Genomic DNA, 20730 nt, shown 5'->3' with positions numbered 1-20730 from the left:
TAGTCTTATGTTTCACAGGGTAATATAGGCTTCTATAATCAGCAAGCCCTATTTGTCCTTTAGGATTAGCCTAGGCTGAGCAGCTGGGGATCTCTTACTTATGCCTAGAATACATAGAGATCCTTAGTTCATTTGGTTTGGGATTTTTAATCTCCCTTCTGCCATGTGCTCTGAGCTTCAGACTCAACTGATGGGAGGAATCCATTTGCATGACTCATCTTCGTGGGAAGGAGAGCAGAACAACCATAAGAGTCGCTTAGTCCTTTTGTTGACGGTTTCTCAGTCCAGATGTAGGGAGTTTCCAGTTGTAAGAGCTAACTATAGCCCATCTGGTATCAATAGGTCTCCTCTTTTGAAAGGGTCATAACAATTTCTGTAGAAGAGCAGCTCTTCGCACTAATTAATGTCCCTCTCCTATATGGCAATTCATACAGTCACAGTGTCTCAAATATTACAGTATTGAACACAGCCATTACAAGTAAGATTAATGCCACAACTCAAAGCATTCAATAGAGTCTAAACACTTTCTTATCATTCTATTACCTATTTTAGCAATAATAACCCACAAGAGAGCCAAACAGCTTCCAGCATGTATCTGTTAGTGTCCAGTGGGGACAAGGGGACCTTGGCATGAGTTGGTATTTGATCTGTCAGCATCATATTAACATGTAAATGGTATGCTGTATTGACAGAGATTGAAGGAAGGTGGGTCTTTTAGAAAGAGAATAAATAATTGAGGGATTCCAGGCTATGTCCCCCTCTGTTGCCTCAGTGTTGCGGGCAGCAGGTAGAGGGGAGTGGAGATCTGTGGGAGAGAAGATATTGGTTTCAGTGTTACTTGTTTTCATGGCTCTAGATTCTTTACGCAGGCTGTCATTGTGTAGGACCTAAATACATTTTAATACATGCTCAACACGTTCTTTTAACTAGCTGTATTAGCTTCCGTGCATGTCAGCACCATGCACACTTAATCATGCTACACCTTCATTCAGGACTTCACTTAGGTCTCTTATTTTCCATAACACCTTCTACTCCTTTACAGAACACAGCTTTAGCCAATGAGTAAAGAATTTGATTCTGCCTAAAACAAACGGACAAGACTTCTGTCATCACTTAGTCTGTGTATTTTTCTCCTTGGCTCTTTTGTGTCCTCCTTTTCAGAATTCAGGATGATTCTTTCACTAGGCTTTTGTTAAAAGAAGCCTTACTAAAAGGCATGATAATGCCTCAGATACCGATGAAATTTAATAAAAATAAATAATCTTTGACAAAAGTAACTGTGCTTAGATGTGTAACAATTGCAACATTTTTGGCAAAATGTATTGATTGAAATTTCTTTTAAGCTCCTATTGTTTATTATTATTATTACATATTTGTATTATAGTAGCAAGAGGTTCCAAACAAAATCAGGGCTCCATTGTGTAAGGGTCTGTGCAAATACATGTTAAGATTTAGTCTACGCTCCAAAGAGCTTACCATCTCAGTAGACAAGGCAGACAAAGGGTAGGAGAGAAGGGCTTTTACAGATGATTTAAAATATACAAGAGCAGAAGCCCAGAAATCCAGTATGTAGTGACATGCTCCATAATACTTCACATCTGACTCCTCTGAATCCTTCAACCAATTTTCCCAACACAAAGCCATATAAATAGACAAATCTTGCTGCAAGCCCTAATGGACAACACATCCTAGCTCTGTTGGTCCAAGGAGGGAGTTAGTTTGATATAGGACCTATCAATGGTCTGTCATTAGTCCCTTTCTCTTTGAATCCGTGGGATGCTACCAGCCTTTTGCCGTTCACAACTGCAGTGGTATTGCACAGAGAAAGTGGTGGTCTCTCAGTTAGCCAACTCAAATAATTTGGGTCAACATCAGCATCTTGAACTTGACTCAGAAACCATTTGGCAATCTGTAAAGGTTATGGAGAGCTCTTCTAATAGCTTTCTGCATGAAGCAATCCTGAATAAATGGGCAGTTGCATTCTGAACTTACTTAAATTTCCAAAATATAAGACAGGTAGTCCCTAGTAGAGCCCAGTCGCCTGAACTCAAAGGGACAAATCCATTGGTAGATGATGAGAGGTCTACATGGAAATAAACACCATTGGCAGATTCAGTAAATAGCAACAATACAATAATAGAAAAATAGAATCTTCAAAGATTCACAAAATTCAAGAAACATCAGACTTTTGCCCAAAAGTGAACCAATTTCTATTGCGTGCTCCCTGCTTATTTTGAAGCAAAACAATATAACATAAAAATAGAATATACAGTGTGTATACATTACAAACTTATAATATTAGGCCAGAAATAAGATAACTTTATCATCAGGTAAACACCATGATTTTGGCCTATATCTGCTTAAATTTGCAGTACTAGTCATCACAAATAGTTGGTCTCATGCACAAGTTGGCTGGATTTGTGGTTTAGCATGGAAACCTCCAGATCTGCCAGAGCACCCAGCCACTCGTCTACCATTTATGCTGTGAAAATGGGTTGTTTCAAACTGGGTTGAAAATTGTTTTTTGTTTTTTTTTGCTAGTGTAGACAGATCCAAAGTGTACTATATAAAAAGGGCATAACTACTGTTAGCTCACTATTTATATATTCAGGCTCCACCTCTATGGCTCTAACCCTATAAACCTAATGCAAATAACTGAAGATACGTCACAAGCTAACAAAAACTTATAACAAGGATAAGGCTTACTCCTGCTGTTCTCATTAGCTCCCATTAGCCCCCAAAACTCCCGTTAGCCTCTGTTGGAATTTTGCGTCTCATAATTTTGCACTCTGTGTATGCAATACACACACACACACACACACACCCCACATATGAAAGGTTGTATCCTTTTTCAAGATGTACTAGTGCCACAGTTTACTGCTTTCTTGTCTGTTGGGAAAAAATGAGAAGTGCAAGTATTCTCTTAAAATAACAAAGTTCTTCAGATTTTGCTCCTCTGCCTAGCTGCATATTAGCTGTAGACCTCTCTGCTCTATCGGATATAGTGTCATCCACTTCCTCCTCCAATTTAAATTTGGAAAAAAGGCTGTGTAGCATAATTAACCATAGGCCACGTAGAACATTGCCAGAAAGCCTCATATCATCTTTCGAGTTTTTTTTACACTGGCAAACTTCTTCCTTTGCTTCCAAAGCATTTATCTGAAACCCAAATAAATCCCATTTTCTTTGCTTGAAACTCAATCTCTCTGCCAATCTGGCAGTTTTAAATAAATTATTCTGTATTTTGAGGGCTTAGCATGCTATCAGTTCTGGGTTGTGTGATAGATTGTCTCTTTCCTTGTGGAGGCCTTGTTGCTGAAATCTATATTTCATTTGCTCTATCTTTAGATTAGGACCTAAATAATCCTTAGTTTAACTGGGTGCTTTTAAAAACATAAATGTGATCCTGTAAAAATTGCACTTCCACTTTGGCAGATCTGCTCCCTCTATGTATTTTGAGTTTCCTGATTACTTTGCTAACAAAATAAGTTAGCACTACTCTTTACTTTTAAAATCAGTACAGACTCAACATTTCTATAGGAGAGTGAGCTAGATTCTACTCTTATACAGTAAAAGCTGTTATCTGGCACTTTTCCAACCAGAAAGCTCTATAAACAGGCATTTCTGATATTCATTGAAAGTCCGGTTTATAGTACGATCAATGCTCCTCGGCGGATTAGTTACCAGGGGTTCCATGCACTGCCCCTCCCTCCATGCCCCAAGCATGGGGACCACGGCCAATAGGAGCTGGCTGGCGGTGGTGCCTGCAGGCAAAGGCAGCAAGCAGAGCTGACTGGCCCCTCCCTCTAGAAGCATTGACCCTGACCAATGGAGCTGTGGGGGGGCGGCACTTGCAGGCAGAACCGCCTGGCCATGGGGGCAGCACACAGAGCCGCCTGGCTGTGCCTCTCTGGACATGCCACCACTTGCGGAGAGCTACCTGAGGTGAGTTCTGTCCGAAACACCTCCAGAACCCCAAACCCCTGCCCCAAGCCCCATCCTGCGAGCCCTCTTCCACACCCAAACTCCCGCCAGAGTCTGTGCCCCTCATCCACTCCCATGTCCCAACCCGCAGCCCTGAGCCCCCTCCTGCACCCAAACTCCCTCCCTCTTAGTTAACCGGAATTTTTGACTTACCAACCCCCCACATTCGCCCAACATGCCAGATAACAAAGTTTTTACTGTATTTTCAGGATCTTTATTCATTTTGACAATTAATGGCCAGAGAAGAGCCTGGCTTGTGTTGTAGGACTGGCAATATAGAAGTTGTGTTTGGTTTTTTTTCCAGCTCCTCCTAACTTAATAACTTTAGTTTGGAGTTGCAGAGGCAATAAATGTGGTATAATATTGTGGGGGTAGCCTCATTTTGAGCATTGTGACATAAATATAACCATATTGTCATGCTGAATGAATAAATAAGATAATTGTAACATAACCCACCAAATGATATAGTTGTTATCTTATAGAATCCGTGTAGGACTGGAAGGGACCTGGAGAGGACTTAAAGTCCAGTCCCCTGCGCTCAAGACAGGACTAATTATCTAGATCATCCATGGCAGGTGTTCCGTCTAATCTGCTTTTAAAAATCTCCAGTGATGGAGATTCCACATCCTCCCTAGGCAATTTATTCCAATGCTTAACCACCCTGACAGTTAGGAAGTTTTTCCTAATGCCCAATTTAAGCCCATTGCTGCTTCTCCTATCTTCAGAAGTTAGAAAACAATTTTTCTCCCTCTTCCTTGTAACAACCATTTATCTTGCTTACACTGTATGCACTGTCAAATGGTGAAAATTAGTAGCATGCCACCTCCCATTGATCATCATTTTTGCTTTGCAAAGGGCAGAGATTGCTCAAAGAGAGTGAGTTGGTTTCTCATACTGCTGCTGCTCCATTAAAACTTAAGTATGCCTCCTCACCAATGTGCCTGTTCCCCACTGAATGCCACTGAAGGGGAGGTTTGAGGTCACCCCCAAACAAGTCTCTCAAACAGTAAGAAAATACTGGGACAGACAGGACAGACCTTTTAAAGCTCATTTTGAAAGATAAAGGGTGACATTAGGAAAGTCTGGATTTCTGGTTTCTTGGAAACTGCAGCATGTGCTTCCAAAAAGATGATGATTTATATTTTTCTTCCTTTTTATAGACTTAATGTGTACAGTGATTGAAGAGCAAAACCTTAATGTTAGGGTGCTATTTAAGTACAGATTTCTAGTGTTCATGAAACAGTATTTTTGTACACAGAGAAGTAAACTCAGTCACTGAACATAACTTCTTGTTCCACTTCGACACATTTATTGTACTGTGTGTCGGAGCCATCCCAGATGCTCTGCCAAGCACGCTTCGTGGTGTGGTACCAGACAGGAGACCAGAGTTCAAGTGCAATTAAGCATCATCACATGGTTATATTGTTGAGGAAATGAGTCAAAGGTATGAGGGAGCCAGGGAAAGTGGCTATCTAGAATGACAAGGTATGTGGAAACCATTCATCTTCCTTGACCTAGCCTCTTTCACTTAAACCTCTCTCTTGCTCTGTTATACATTTAAATGAGACAGGGAAAAGGCCAGGCTCTGGAACCTTGAAACAAAAAAATAAATTAAAAGTACCCAACTTCTCAAATGCCAGTGCCATGCTCACTGTATGAATAAGTTATTCGCAGTGGTGTTGTATATGTTTTGGTCCCAGGATATGAGAGAGACAAGGTGAGGTAATATGTTCTATTGGACCAGCTTCTGAGACCTGAAGTAGGGCTCTGTGGAGCTCAAAAGCTTATCTTTTTCATGAACAAAAGTTAGTACAATAACAGATATTACCTCACCCACCTTATATCTCCCGTAGGAATAAGTGGCATTTTCCTGTAACTGAAATTCCTTAAATTCACCATAGTAAACATGTATTGGATGAAGAGACCTACTGCAGCCAGACACAATGGCATGACTGCACAGAACTGATTCCAAAAATGGTCATTTTTAAACTTTAGTCCTTTTATTCACTAATCAATCACAAATGAGCAAGATAGAATGCCGTAAAATGGGAACATCAGACTATTGCATGATTGTCTTCATCCTCTTCCTCCTTCATAACTTTCAAGGAGCATACTCACTGGCCATCCCCCTTCCTCAGAGTAGGGAGTGATGCAAGGCAGTTCATAAGTTACTCTAACCCTAAGGCTGGAGCAGCACCCACAGAGCAGGAGCTGAGCCACCATGCTACAGCCGGAGAATAGGAAGAGTACCTAGCCCAAGTCCGCTGAAGGGTTTCCCATCATGTAGCTTGGCTGCTTGGGCTATGCACATGGGGCTATTGAATTCAAGGACAAAATTCACATTGACTTAAATGGTCCAGGATCAGATCCATGGCCTATTAATGGGGATACTAGTTCTGTTAATTGTATTAAAGGTATCACATAATTAAGAGTGTCCTGTTTTGTCAGAATTTTGTCTTAAATTGTAAACACAAGGCTTGAGGCCTACTGGAAGAACACAATGCTAAGTACTGCAACTAGTTACTAGCTTTTAGTGGTTGTCTAGGGCCTGATATTGCCACACTCACTCACCTCAAATAGTGCCTGGCTTCACAAGGAGTTCCGTTGAAGTCTCATACTCATTGTGTGCAAGGTGTCAGAATCGAGGCCTAATGATTTAATTGCCTCCTTCAAAGGGATAAGACCCAGATTCTTGGTGCATTTACATTGAATAGCACCCAAATTCATCAGTAATCCCACTGAATTAATGGTGCTACTTGTGGAGTAAGATGGCACTCACTCTGAGCTCAGAAAAGTGATGTAAATTTGTCCAAACTTTACATTGTAGCAGTGGAAGCATGGATTGACAAACCTGGGTAACGCAATAGTATATATTTGTAAGAGGGTATTTTAACAAATATTAAAATAATACTAAAAAAGAAAAGGAGTACTTGTGGCACCTTAGAGACTAACCAATTTATTTGAGCATGAGCTTTCGTGAGCTACAGCTCACTTCATCAGATGAAGTGAGCTGTAGCTCACGAAAGCTCATGCTCAAATAAATTGGTTAGTCTCTAAGGTGCCACAAGTACTCCTTTTCTTTTTGCGAATACAGACTAACACGGCTGTTCCTCTGAAACCTAAAATAATACTATTTCACTGTTTTGGGGAGAGGAGAGCTGTAGTGTAAGATATGGGAGTATCATTTTCAGTTACACTTGGAGACTACATTTTGGAATTCCCAGAGGAGGATCACTGGTGTGATGTCTAACATATAGTGACACAGGTGATGTCTAAATTAAACATTCATGCTCCTTCACATGGCTATTTACTGAAATATTAATGTTGGAATATATTTTATTCTTTTTTATGATTAAAGTTTGCACAAAATATGCATGTTTGTTTATGCCCCTGAGATTAGGGTCAATGTTATGATGTGAAAGGCAACAGATTATGTGTTACTTTGGTTTAACAATTATATATTTATTTAATAAATTCAGTGGGTTTAAAAGTACAGTAATGTTTTCATAAAACAAAATGTTTCACAAAACACAAAACCCTTGTTTCTTTAAATCTTATATTTCTATAAAATGATATGGGTAAAGGAAAGTAATGGGGATATGAAATGAGTTATACAAAATGTAATAGGATGATTTCATCCTGCTGTCTGTCATAAGTTTATGGAGAATTATTTGTTCTGTAAAGGTAAAAAGCAACAATGTTGACACTTTCTCATAAGCTTCACAATGCTGCACTGTACAAGTTTCAAAAGCTTTTGAAACTTGTACAGAGCAGCATTGTGGTTGAGCATCATTGTTTGTTCTGTGTTTGTTTTCTGTGAGTTTGACACCATAACAATTCCTGGCTCTCCCTGTGCTCAAGGCCCCCATCTGACACAATGGAGGAAAAATTTCATAGCTTTCTCTGACTCTGTGATGTTGTACCGAAGTCTGTAACTCCGTATTGTTGGTTCATTGGAGGTCCAGTTTCTCTCCTACTCCCTCAATTAACAAACCTGAGACACAGGTCATGTCTTGAAAAAAAAATATTTAAATTGCAATTTTACAGAAACAGAAAAATAATGAAATAATTCTATATGCAAAACTTAATATCAGAAACTTGATACAGATCTTCACCAGCCAGACTTTTTACCTCAGTGTAACATGAAAGTTTATGATGACTTTTAAGGGGCAAAAAAGCCTCTGTTGCATCTCTTTTTTCTCCCAGCTCAGGTGAGCCCAAAAGATATGAGTGAAGTGTGTGAGACCCTTTCGAATATAAACCATGGGCTTCTGCACTCTGTCTTAAACCTCAGCTTGCACTTGGGAGGATCATGTCCAGACTAAGATGATTACTTCCTTTTGTTCTGTCCCTTCATTAGCAAAACAAAACCATGTTACTTTTCAAATACCTGTTTTGGGTGGTTGCATTGTTTTTGTAGCCATGTTGGTCCCAAGATATCAATGAGGCATGATGGGTGAGGTAATATCTTTTACTGCATCTTCTTCAGATCTATTTTGGATGGTTTGTGTTTCTAAATATCCATGGGAGCTAATCAGTGTTGCCTAGGAATATCCATTTCAGTCCTCAATATCCATCCCAAGCCAGTCCCCTATTTCTTTTTCCTCACCATGACTTGCATACATGGTGGTGGTTGTTTGGTGCAGCTAATGAGTCTAAAAACATCTTTTAAGTACTTCATTATCATGCAAATGGAAGTAGGCCAATTGCAGACAGCCTAGCTCTGGATAGATGAAGTATATCTGTAAGAAACATACATCAATTATTTAAATCCTCAGTATTTATACCATAAGTAAAATTCATATTGGGCAAGCCAGACACTTAGATAAACTTATATAACTCTGTACTTAATATGTCTAACATAGTTTGCTGAGTCCTCTACATATGTTGCTATCCTTATAGTTGGTAAGTAGAGATGTACATTCTGTTTAAACATTGATAACCTCATTTAGTGGTTGAAGCATCAGGTTTGAAATAATTAGGTTTGGGTTCTGTGCTGCAGTCAAAGACAGCACAGAAAAGCTAAGGTGGAAGTAGTATACCAAAGATGGTATAAAGCTCATTTTTGCAGCCCCTTTTCTGGGTGGCGTGTGTGCCAGTCCTGTCCCCTTGCGTAAATTAGAACAACCCAAAAGCTGCTTAAAGTTATGCTGGATACCAGCAGCATTAGGCAGCCATTATGGGAGCTGGGAATCGGCCATGTGGAAGAGAGCGCGCACTACGTCCCCTAAGTTGACATTATCCTCCCATGGCTGGCTATTGATAAGCTTAGGGATGTTCTGAATTGGCAGTATGACTCAAAGCAGCCACATCACAGCGTAGCATCTGGGCCTTAGGCTCTTTGTAGCTATAAGTTCTATTAGCTGAGTGCAAATTAAACATCTAAATGAAGATAAAAATTATACACAATGGAAGTGAGATGTTATGTGCTTTAGTGAGAAAACATTACTGTTTGGTATGTCAGTTCTTACTAACTTATCAATTATTGGATAATATTGCTTTCACAGTAGCATGCTTGAAATACTTTCAATAAATTCTAGTTTTAAGAAAATTGCTTATTTCTAAACTCTCTGCAGAAATAATTATGTAATAACAAATTACATGAGTGACACATTCTTTACCTATAGCAAGTGCAGTAAGTGAAAATACTCCTTGAATTTTTAGCATGTTCATAGTTTTGGTGTATTTTTAAAAATTTAAATAGCCCATGGAGATTTGTAGTTGAGGTTATCTTTTGGTTTCTATTAATTAATTATGATATATTTTACCTCCATGTGGTTTGTCATTACGGGTCCTGTAAACTCGAACATGCTATGGGAAAAATTACTTGTTTAATCTGGCTGGGACCTTGTGGCATTTAATTGTAAGCATAAGTGTGACAGAATAAATCCAAATGAATTCGGACAGTGATTAACAAGGCGCTCCTTGATATGGTAATGAGATTAAAAAACTGGTGCCTAAGTGTTTCTAAGGATTTAATTAACATTTGTGCAACTAAATAATTTTAGTGCCTAAGTGTTTGCTTGTTGTTACCATACTTCTACTGCATTGACAGAATATAACCTATGAGCATACATATAATACAGCATGACCATAAATAATATACAGAGTGAACATATACAGAGAGAGATCTTTATGGAAGATTTATGCTTCATTGGTTAAGAAATACTTTACTACGGGATTATACATTAACATGCACTAAGAATTTATTTTTATTGTTTGCTGTTTTTCAAGAACTCAAAAGTGTGTGAGGTAACCACTAACAAATGGTAACACAGTCCTTCAAAGATGTGTTTAACTTTACTACCATGGGTAGTCTCATTGTTTTTGTGTGTAAGTATTTGCAGCATTGGGGCGTAAATCTGACATAGCACAGCAAATGAAGGTCATAAAATGATAGTGGGGAGAAAGAGAAAGAAATCACAATGGTGACACAGTTACTCAATGAGATATACACACACAGCTTGATGATCATTTTTAATTGTGTGGTGGTGATTATTACCTTTCCTCCATCCTGACATCTCATAAAATTGGGGATTGGCCCTGCTTTGAGCAGGGGGTTGGACTAGATGATCTCCTGAGGTCACTTCCAACCATGATATCCTATGATTCTATGGTCAATACAACAGAGGTGAGGGATTTAAAGAACATAATTTTAAAGAAAACTGTCCTGTCATTGTTGTGCATCATGGTGTTTGCTGGCTAGCTGCTGACCTCCCAATTCAATGCTTTATTTAGATAGATGTAAAAGTCTTTGGAAAACTTTGGGATGAAAGGCTCTAAATAAATGTAAGATACTAGGTCACACAGAAAGTCACTTTGCTGAGAGCAGAGTGCTACATGAGGGAATGCAGTAACTATTCTTCTTAGGGCATGTCTAAGCTGCAATAAAACACCTTTCGTTGGCCTGTGTGAGCTGGCTTGGGCTGTGGGGCTATAAAATTGCTTTGTAGATGTCCAGGTTCAGGCTGGAGCCTGGGTTCTGGGACATGCACGTGCGCACGCACACACACACATGCGTGTGCTCTCTTGCACTCTCTTGCGGTGTGTGTGTGTATTACACTAATAATATATGTGTGTGTATGTATATATATATATATATATATATATATATATATATATATATATATATATATATATATATATATATATATATATATATATATATATATATATATATATATATATATATATATGTAATGTGATCTAGGAACAGATTCTATTTCGGACCGCCCACTGGCCTCCTTTTGATTTCAGTGGGAGATTAAGGTGTAGGAATGATGATGGGTTTTGGCCCATAGGCAAAGTCTTGTGTGCTTCCTGAGAAGCACTAAATTCTGTGGCAAGGTTCCCTTAGTTTATGTGACAGGTTTCAGACTCTTGGCCATATTGGTCTGTATCAGCAAAAAGAACAAGGAGTACTTGTGGCACCTTACAGACTACAATTTTTTTTTTCTCCTGCTGATAATAGCTCACCTTAACTGATCACTCTCATTATAGTGTGTATGGCAACACCCATTTTTTCGTGTGTGTGTGTGTGTATATATATCTATCTTCCTACTGTATTTTCCACTGCATGCATCCAATGAAGTGGGGTTTATCCCACGAAAGCTTATGCTCAAATAAATGTGCTAGTCCCTAAGGTACCACAAGTACTCCTCGTTCTTTTAGTTTATGTGGTGGTCTAGTGCAGCAAATTCAATTCAGCAAGTTAATAAAAGTAGGCTTTTACAGAACTAAATATGAAAATGAATTATTCCTTCAGGCCAGTAACTCCTCAGCATTGTTCATTTAGAAATTAAATCTTACTCCATCCACCCAGTTTCAGTTTCCAATTTGCCACAAAACTCCCTCACTGAATTTTCTTAAGTGCAGACGGAGAGTTTGCTTGTGCACTATGTAGGAGGCATCTGGGGCTGTAGTACCCAAACAGGTGGTATTCAGATGGTGGGATGAGTGCATTAGCTGGATGATATGCTGACATAACCACTTCACTGCTGATAAACAGTAATGGTATTTAAATGGTCCACCTTTAGGTATCAGACTGAACAACTCCATTGAGTTGACATGAGAAGATCACAAACATTACTTCAGGTAGTTTGCAGGCCCAAGAACATAAATAATACTCTTCCAGCTTGCATTTTTGTTTCATGTTTGAAAATATTTTTTTCACATCCATGAGGGCTAGAAACACGATTTAGAAAATAAATGCTTAGAATTTGGAGCACTGTTCTACATCAAGCGGTAGATTCCCCCATCAAATTCTGCTACTATGGAATCATGGAATGCAGAGCCTTGCTCACAGATACGTAACTCCAATTAGAATAAATGTTTTTTATTGGGAGTCATAAGAAAAAAGGGTTATGAATTACCTAGACCTCAGGGTTTCTTAATAGCTTGTGGGAATTATCTACTGCCAATTTTAGAGCATCTGTCTATCTGTCTTAACCACATGTAGACTTACTGGCAGATCTACTCAGATCAGTGGTGTAATTATTTACTTCATAAAGAGAAAACAGGTTTGCATTACAATGACCTTACAGTAACTTTCAGTTTTATGTGGAGAAAAATAAGCACTTGTCATTTCCTTGTTATTCTGAGGTCGAAGCCTTTACCACAAAGATTTTAATATTTGCTATGTTCTCTGAACTCTCACCATTTAAAAATAATTATTTCTTTCAGCAGATCTTTCTACTGCATCAAGTCTGACCGGTTAATTTTAGAGACAATTTTTACAGAACACCTCCTCTTTTCTATTCACATCTTCTTGGTATTACATGACACTAATGTGAAATGCATAGGAAGTGTTTACTGTCGTAAGTATTTTTACTGTCAGCCTAGTAAGATTGGAGTATCTATCAGAAAATGTAACATCCTTCACTTTTATTATTTTCCTACTATTATGCCGTCCTTAGAAGTCAAGTATTTTTAGCATTATAAAAAGTTAATGTAATGATGCCTAAAAGAATGATAGCCTTAATTATACTCCTGTATGGAGACCTGGATGCAGGTATTGGTCTAATGTAGTCCACGAGGTTTCTAGTTATTGGTTTCGTTTTGTTTTGTTAAAAAAGGTTGAGCTTTTGTTTTGTTTTGTGGTCCAAAGGTCCCTAGTAGTGTGGTAGGGAAGATGGGTTTTTTTAATAAATCAAACAATACTTATTTTGTGTTCTTCGCTAGTGTATCTGGTATGGATAACAAATATCCAGTTGCTTTTTTACATGCTGCTTAACCCTAATAGTGACTGTGGGGTCCTGAGTGCAGCCAAAGGGCATTAAAAAGAGATTAAGCATTAACTTGCCCACTGCAAGAAAAGGAAGCAATTCTAGCACAATAGCTCAGAACTAATGGCCTGGTGAAGCAGGCTTTAGAAATGATTAACTTTTGAAGTATATTTGTAAAGCATGAATTATATCAGTTCAATTTCTAATTTTATTTTAACCGACCACCCCCAGAGCTGGACACCAATTGGAATTTCTGTCCTTGGGAAACTCAGATTTTTTGTGTTTTGTCCCAAATCAGGATGAAAAGTCGAAATATCTAAATGTTGCATGGAACAGAAAGCTCTAAAAAATTTTGATTTGGACATATCCTAATAGTTACTGTGGGCTCCTGCGTGCAGTCAAAGGCAAAAAGAAATTTCATTTCAACATTTCCAATTGAAATAAAATATTTCATTGTTCCCTGAATCAAAATATTTAATTTGATTTGGTGCAATATTAATTTGTATCCTACTGAGTTGCTGCAGTTCCTCTTGGAAGTTGCAGACATATGCCCCCATTCTTCTCAGTGGGCTGGGTTCCCTGACCATAATATGTTTCCCATGGTGCACCATGGTCATGTAACTCCCATGAATCTTTCCCATCAGTTAAACTAGATGGGAGATTGTGGTGCATCATGTGAGCTGTAGTTCATCCAGGAAGCCTGCTCCATAGAGAAGAATGAAAATAGGGGCTTGAGGTAACCGAACTACAACTCCCATGAGTCATTGTGGCAGCTCAGGCAAACATAGATTAATGTCAGGCTGACCCAAAATAAAACATGTTTTATTTGGTTTGGCAAGCTGAAATGTTTCAATTTGGATTGACGTGGTTTGAAACAAAATATTATGTTTTGGTTTTCCCAATAGAAAATCAAAAGATTTTGGCAAAATTTTGCAGAAACCTCATTTTCCATTGAAAAACCATTTCAACAGAAAATTCCCAACCGTCTCTACCCACCACTTAGATTTAAGTACAGTATTTTTAATCACATGTTTTAGATATTTAAACCATCTTTTAAACCAGTGTTTGGTGAGAACCATATGTTTGGTGTTTAAATTGATCTCTCCAGGTCTGTGTAATATAGAGATATAACTTTTCATAGCACCTTTCATCCATTATCTAAAAGCAATTTGCAAACATCGATCCCAGTCCTAAATGATGATGTGTGCAGGCAGACTGCTGTGTCATTGTAGAACCCCACCCCATGCTAAGGTAGTAGTTTGGCTTGGCAGATCATAGTACAGGACCATAAGCTTCACAATACTCCTTGGAGTTAAATGAGCAGTAATATACTGATTTTACAAGTGGGTAAACAGGGGCACTGAAGTGGTTAAGAATTGCAGAGTGTCAGAAATTGAACTGATCCACTGCCCAGTTTCCTGGTGTAATCTTTTGACGTGTTTATTTTGTCTCCAAACAGAAATAAAGTTATACGTATGTACTTTAATGACCAGTGTCATGCATATGTATCGTGGTTTTACTTGCAAAAGCACAATTGTAAATGGTGCAGCCTTTTATCCGTGTACAGAGTTCAGGAAAAGCTACTGGTGCTGGCTAAATTTGCATATCTAGGGGTTTTTTTCTCCTTAACGATGATGGCAAGATCTTTTTTTCCAAAAGTTTTTTTTTTTAATCAGCAAGCTGAGTTAATATTTCTGAAATCCATAAGGAGAAAATCCATAATAATTACACAGTCTGAACTTAAGAGCTTTCCAAATAATATATAAAAGTAGTAGAAGTCAAATGCATATGCAGTCATTCATAAATTTACTTAAGTGTATGATCTCTTTTTGGTCTACATAATCCTTATATTACTGTTTAATAAAATGACAAGTGCTAAATAACCTATTAATAGAATTTGTTTTTTTCAGCCCTCTTAGTTTGTTAATGATCAAATAGGTATTTTAATGTTGGAAAGTTGATGTCCTGCCAGGGTCTCTAGATAAATAATTGTCATTCAAGAGGATAGCTTTCTGTTTTGCCATTGTGTTCTAATCCTAAGAACAGTGAGCAACACTGTGCATGATCTGAGAAGTGGTACATTCTGATTGTGGTGTCCCAGGGTTTTAGTTACATAACCTGGAATTCCTGCAGCTACAGCCATGAACGCCGCTTTGTACATTTAGGCATTTCGGTATTTTAGGTTAAGAAGTGCATGAAACTCAGTAAAGCTGGGTGTCACTCTGCCTGGAGTGGCTCATGCCTAAGGATATGATTTAGTCGCGGAAGTCATGAAATCTGTGACTTCAGCGGTGGGGAGCTGCAGGGTCGCCCACTGAGCTGGAAGTTGAGGGGTATCCCATGGGAGGTAGGGTACCCCGCAGCTCCTGGTGGTGGGGGAACCTTTAAGCTCCTGGCTGCTGGGGGTGGCAGGGGAACCCTCGAGCTGGCAGATGGTAGCGTGGGAACCCCTGAGCTCATGGGGGACAGCAGGGGAACCCTTGAGCTCCCAGCCACCGCAGGCAGCAGAGGAACCCCCAAGCTCGCAGACAGCAGGGGAACACCTGCTCCTGGCCAGCGGTGGGCTCCAGAGCTGCAAGCTGCAGGTGGTGGGGGTACCCCGCAGCTCCCAGCCCCCATGGGCAGCAGGGGACTCCTGGTGCTGGAGGTGGCAGGGGTACCCCGCAGCCCCCAGCTGCTGCAAGTGCCTTCTAGCCCCTGCACAGCTGCCCCCCTTCAGGTGGTGTGGGGACCCACAGAGCCCCATTTTGTCCCAGGGATGGATTTACTTTTTAGTAAAAGTCAGGTACAGGTCATGGCTTTCGTGAATTTTTCTGTTTTGCCCATGACCTGTCCATGATTCTACTAAAAATATCTGTGACAAAATCTTGGCACTCTTGGTCATGAGGAAGGCTAACTTCAGCACAGACTGTCAAAAACAGGGCAGGCAACCCCAAACTGTTGGTATAGTCTATAATTAGATTTCATGAACACAGTAACAAATGTGCAAAAAGAAAAGAAGTACTTGTGGCACCTTAGAGACTAACCAATTTATTTAAGCATAAGCTTTCGTTACCTACAGCTCACTTCATCGGATGCATACTGTGGAAAGTGTAGAAGATCTTTTTATACACACAAAGCATGAAAAATACCTCCCCGCACCCCACTCTCCTGCTGGTAATAGCTTATCTAAAGTGATCACTCTCCTTACAATGTGTATGATAATCAAGGTGGGCCATTTCCAGCTCAAATCCAGGGTTTAACAAGAACGTCTGAGGGCGGGGGGGGAGGTAGGAAAAAAGAAGGGGAAATAGGTTACCTTGCATAATGACTTAGCCACTCCCAGTCTCCATTCAAGCCTAAGTTAATTGTATCCAATTTGCAAATGAATTCCAATTCAACAGTTTCTCACTGGAGTCTGGATTTGAAGTTTTTTTGTTGTGATATCGCAACTTTCATGTCTGTAATCGCGTGACCGGAGAGATTGAAGTGTTCTCCGACTGCTTTATGAATGTTATAATTCTTGACATCTGATTTGTGTCCATTTACTCTTTTACGTAGAGACTGTCCAGTTTGACCAATGTACATGGCAGAGGGGCATTGCTGGCACATGACGGCATATATCATATTGGTGGATGTGCAGGTGAACGAGCCTCTGATAGTGTGGCTGATGTTATTAGGCCCTGTGATGGTGTCCCCTGAATAGATATGTGGGCACAGTTGGCAATGGGCTTTGTTGCAAGGATAGGTTCCTGGATTAGTGGTTCTGTTGTGTGGTATGTGGTTGCTGGTGAGTATTTGCTTCAGGTTGGGGGGCTGTCTGTAGGCAAGGACTGGCCTGTCTCCCAAGATTTGTGAGAGTGTTGGGTCATCCTTCAGGATAGGTTGTAGATCCTTAATAATGCTTTGGAGGGGTTTTAGTTGGGGGCTGAAGGTGACGGCTAGTGGTGTTCTGTTATTTTCTTTGTTAGGCCTGTCCTGTAGTAGGTGGCTTCTGGGAACTCTTCTGGCTCTATCAATCTGTTTCTTCACTTCCGCAGGTGGGTATTATAGTTGTAAGAATGCTTGATAGGTGTTTGTCTCTGTCAGAGGGGTTGGAGTAAATGCGGTTGTATCGCAGAGCTTGGCTGTAGACGATGGATCGTGTGGTGTGGTCAGGGTGAAAGCTGGAGGCATGTAGGTAGGAATGGCGGTCAGTAGGTTTCCGGTATAGGGTGGTGTTTATGTGACCATCGTTTATTAGCACTGTAGTGTCCAGGAAGTGGATCTCTTGTGTGGACTGGACCAGGCTGAGGTTGATGGTGGGATGGAAATTGTTGAAATCATGGTGGAATTCCTCAAGGGCTTCTTTTCCATGGGTCCAGATGATGAAGATGTCATCAATATAGCGCAAGTAGAGTAGGGGCATTAAGGGATGAGAGCTGAGGAAGCGTTGTTCTAAGTCAGCCATAAAATTGTTGGCATACTGTCGGGCCATGCGGGTACCCATAGCAGTGCCACTGATCTGAAGGTATACATTGTCCCCAAATGTAAAATGGTTTTGGGTAAGGACAAAGTCACAAAGTTCAGCCACCAGGTTAGCCATGATATTATCGGGGATAGTGTTCTTGACGGCTTGTAGTCCATCTTTGTGTAGAATGTTGGTGTAGAGGGCTTCTACATCCATAGTGGCCAGGATGGTGTTATCAGGAAGATCACCGATGGATTGTAGTTTCCTCAGGAAGTCAGTGGTGTCTCGAAGGTAGCTGGGAGTGCTGGTAGAGTAGGGCCTGAGGAGGGAGTCTACATAGCCAGACAATCCTGCTGTGAGGGTGCCAATGCCTGAGATGATGGGGTGCCCAGGATTTCCAGGTTTATGGATCTTGGGTAGTAGACAGAATCTCCCAGGTCAGGGTTCCAGGGGTGTGTCTGTGCGGATTTGTTCTTGTGCTTTTTCAGGGAGTTTCTTGAGCAAATGCTGTAGTTTCTTTTGGTAACTCTCAGTGGGATCAGAGGGTAATGGCTTGTAGAAAGTGGTGTTGGAGAGGGGCCGAGCAGCCTCTTGTTCATATTCCGACCTATTCATGATGACAACAGCACCTCCTTTGTCAGCCTTTTTGATTATGATGTCAGAGTTGTTTCTGAGGCTGTGGATGGCATTGTGCTCCGCACGGCTGAGGTTATGGGGCAAGTAATGCTGCTTTTCCACAATTCACACACAAAATCAGATGTCAAGAATTATAACATTCATAAACCAGTCGGAGAACACTTCAATCTCTCTGGTCACGCGATTACAGACATGAAAGTTGCGATATTACAACAAAAAAACTTCAAATCCGGACTCCAGCGAGAAACTGTTGAATTGGAATTCATTTGCAAATTGGATACAATTAATTTAGGCTTGAATAGAGACTGGGAGTGGCTAAGTCATTATGCAAGGTAACCTATTTCCCCTTGTTTCCCCCCCCCCCCCCCCGCCCTCAGACGTTCTTGTTAAACCCTGGATTTGAGCTGGAAATGGCCCACCTTGATTATCATACACATTGTAAGGAGAGTGATCACTTTAGATAAGCTATTACCAGCAGGAGAGTGGGGTGTGGGGAGGTATTTTTTCATGCTTTGTGTGTATAAAAAGATCTTCTACACTTTCCACAGTATGCATCCGATGAAGTGTGCTGTAGCTCACGAAAGCTTATGCTCAAATAAATTGGTTAGTCTCTAAGGTGCCACAAGTACTCCTTTTCTTTTTGTGAATACAGACTAACATGGCTGTTACTCTGAAACCAGTAACAAATGTGAACTCCTGGATGTCTAGATCAGTCTTACCTAGCAGTCACAGACACTCCGCTTAGGCTCTACTGTCTATCTTGCCACCAAGGCAAGCTGGATTTAGTGATAAATGGTCACTTACACCAAAAATCACAAAATATTTAGGTTCCTTCCAGTCCCAAGAGCCCAGTCACTTACCCCAGATCAATTGGTACCCTAGAGTCAGATCTAATACCAAAGACAATGCCTGTAACCAATCGTGTAATAAACTATCTAAAGGCGGGGGTGGGGGAATGAGTTATTTACAGGTTAAAGCAAGCAAGCATATACACATAAATGAGTTACAATCTGTGGTTACTAAAGATGACAGAGATGTGGTAATCTGTTAATTCAAAACGTCTTTCAGGGCGGACCAAAGGGTAACCCCTGAAGATCTCTGCCTCAATTTAATATCTCTCACCCTATGAGAGTTCAAACAGCAGAGATGAAAAATCTTCATGTCAGCTATTTTTATTTTCCTCTTCCAGCATTCAAACCATTGGAATGAGGCCTTCTACATGTACTTCACAGGTGGATGGGGCAATTAACAAAGCTTTTGTCTTATGATGGCCCAGTTAATGTTTGGTAGCCTTCCTGGATAGGCGGGGGCAGGGACAATTCCTGTGCCTTGGTTCACAAGTTCAGAGCAAACATTTTCAAAGTTATAAAGCAAAACGTACATATTTCCTTTATACCCTGGAATACAGATATGACACATGAGATTAATGTATGCAGCAACTCAGAAGCATTTAATAGAGTCTAAACACTGAGTGCATTCTTATAAGAATAATACCTATTTTGAACAAAACTAACATATAGGTGAGCTGGTTTGGTTTCCAGCTATGAGTTTGTCGGTTCTTTGCTAACGCCTACGGCCTTGGCCAAAGCTGGCACTTGGTTTACCAGCATCACACTGGGGTGATAAGGGAAGTTGATGTTTTCTTTTTTGGTTATAGGAAACACAGGTCATCTTGGGTGAAGGATCTAGGACTTTTTGTGTAGTGTTTAAGACTAATAAGTAAACATTTATCCTGGAATGGTGATGTGATGTCATGATATTTCATTGTAGGCATAGGGGAAAAGTAATGAACTGCAATCTGTTGGTGTTCTTGGGACAGTTGGCCTTCACATGGCCCAGCTCATTTCATTTAAAACATCGCCCAGTTGACTGGTCACTGGGGCGAGGTGGGTTGCTGGAGACTATAAGGTGTCCAGGGTTTTCCTTGGGATGTAGGTGGGGCCTTGGGCTGCCCCCGGTGATAGGGTGTTGTCTCGGGTTGCCCCTTCTGATACTCACTCCAACTGCTACTAGTTTTTTTCTTTTCTGCCACCTCCACCCATTTGGCTCCAATCTTCCCCGCCTCGATTACAGTTTTGGGCTTCCCATCTAGGATGTACCTTTCTATTTCCTCAGGAACACCTTTTAAGAACTGCTCCATTTGCATTAGGAAGGGCAAAGCTTCTGGAGATTTAACGCTTGCTCCTGATATCCAGGCATCTCAATTTTTCACAGTGTGGTTGGCGTGTCGGGTAAACGACATGTCTGGTTTCTACCTTAGGGCTCTGAACTGTCGACAGGAATGCTCAGGTGTTAGCCGCATTCTGACTCTTGCCTGGGTTTTAAACAGTTCATAAGTGTTCATGTGTTCCTTAGGCATTTCAGTCACCACCTCTGCTAAGGGTCCACTGAGCTGCGGCCTCAGCTCTACCATGATTGGTCTGCAGAGATGCTGTACCCAAGGCAGGCGCTTTCGAA

At 40.4% G+C, this 20730-nt stretch overlaps 1 protein-coding gene across 8 annotated transcripts in view; it reads left to right on the top strand.

The window, feature by feature from the left end:
• The window catches only part of VTI1A (vesicle transport through interaction with t-SNAREs 1A), a 360190-nt gene that overhangs the window by 136317 nt on the left and 203143 nt on the right, over nucleotides 1-20730 (top strand). The gene's annotated exons all lie outside the window — the stretch shown is intronic.

Source organism: Lepidochelys kempii, chromosome 7 (assembly GCF_965140285.1).
Source record: "Lepidochelys kempii isolate rLepKem1 chromosome 7, rLepKem1.hap1, whole genome shotgun sequence".
Classification (NCBI taxonomy): domain Eukaryota; kingdom Metazoa; phylum Chordata; order Testudines; family Cheloniidae; genus Lepidochelys; species Lepidochelys kempii.
This window is presented reverse-complemented; position numbering and strand designations above follow the sequence as displayed.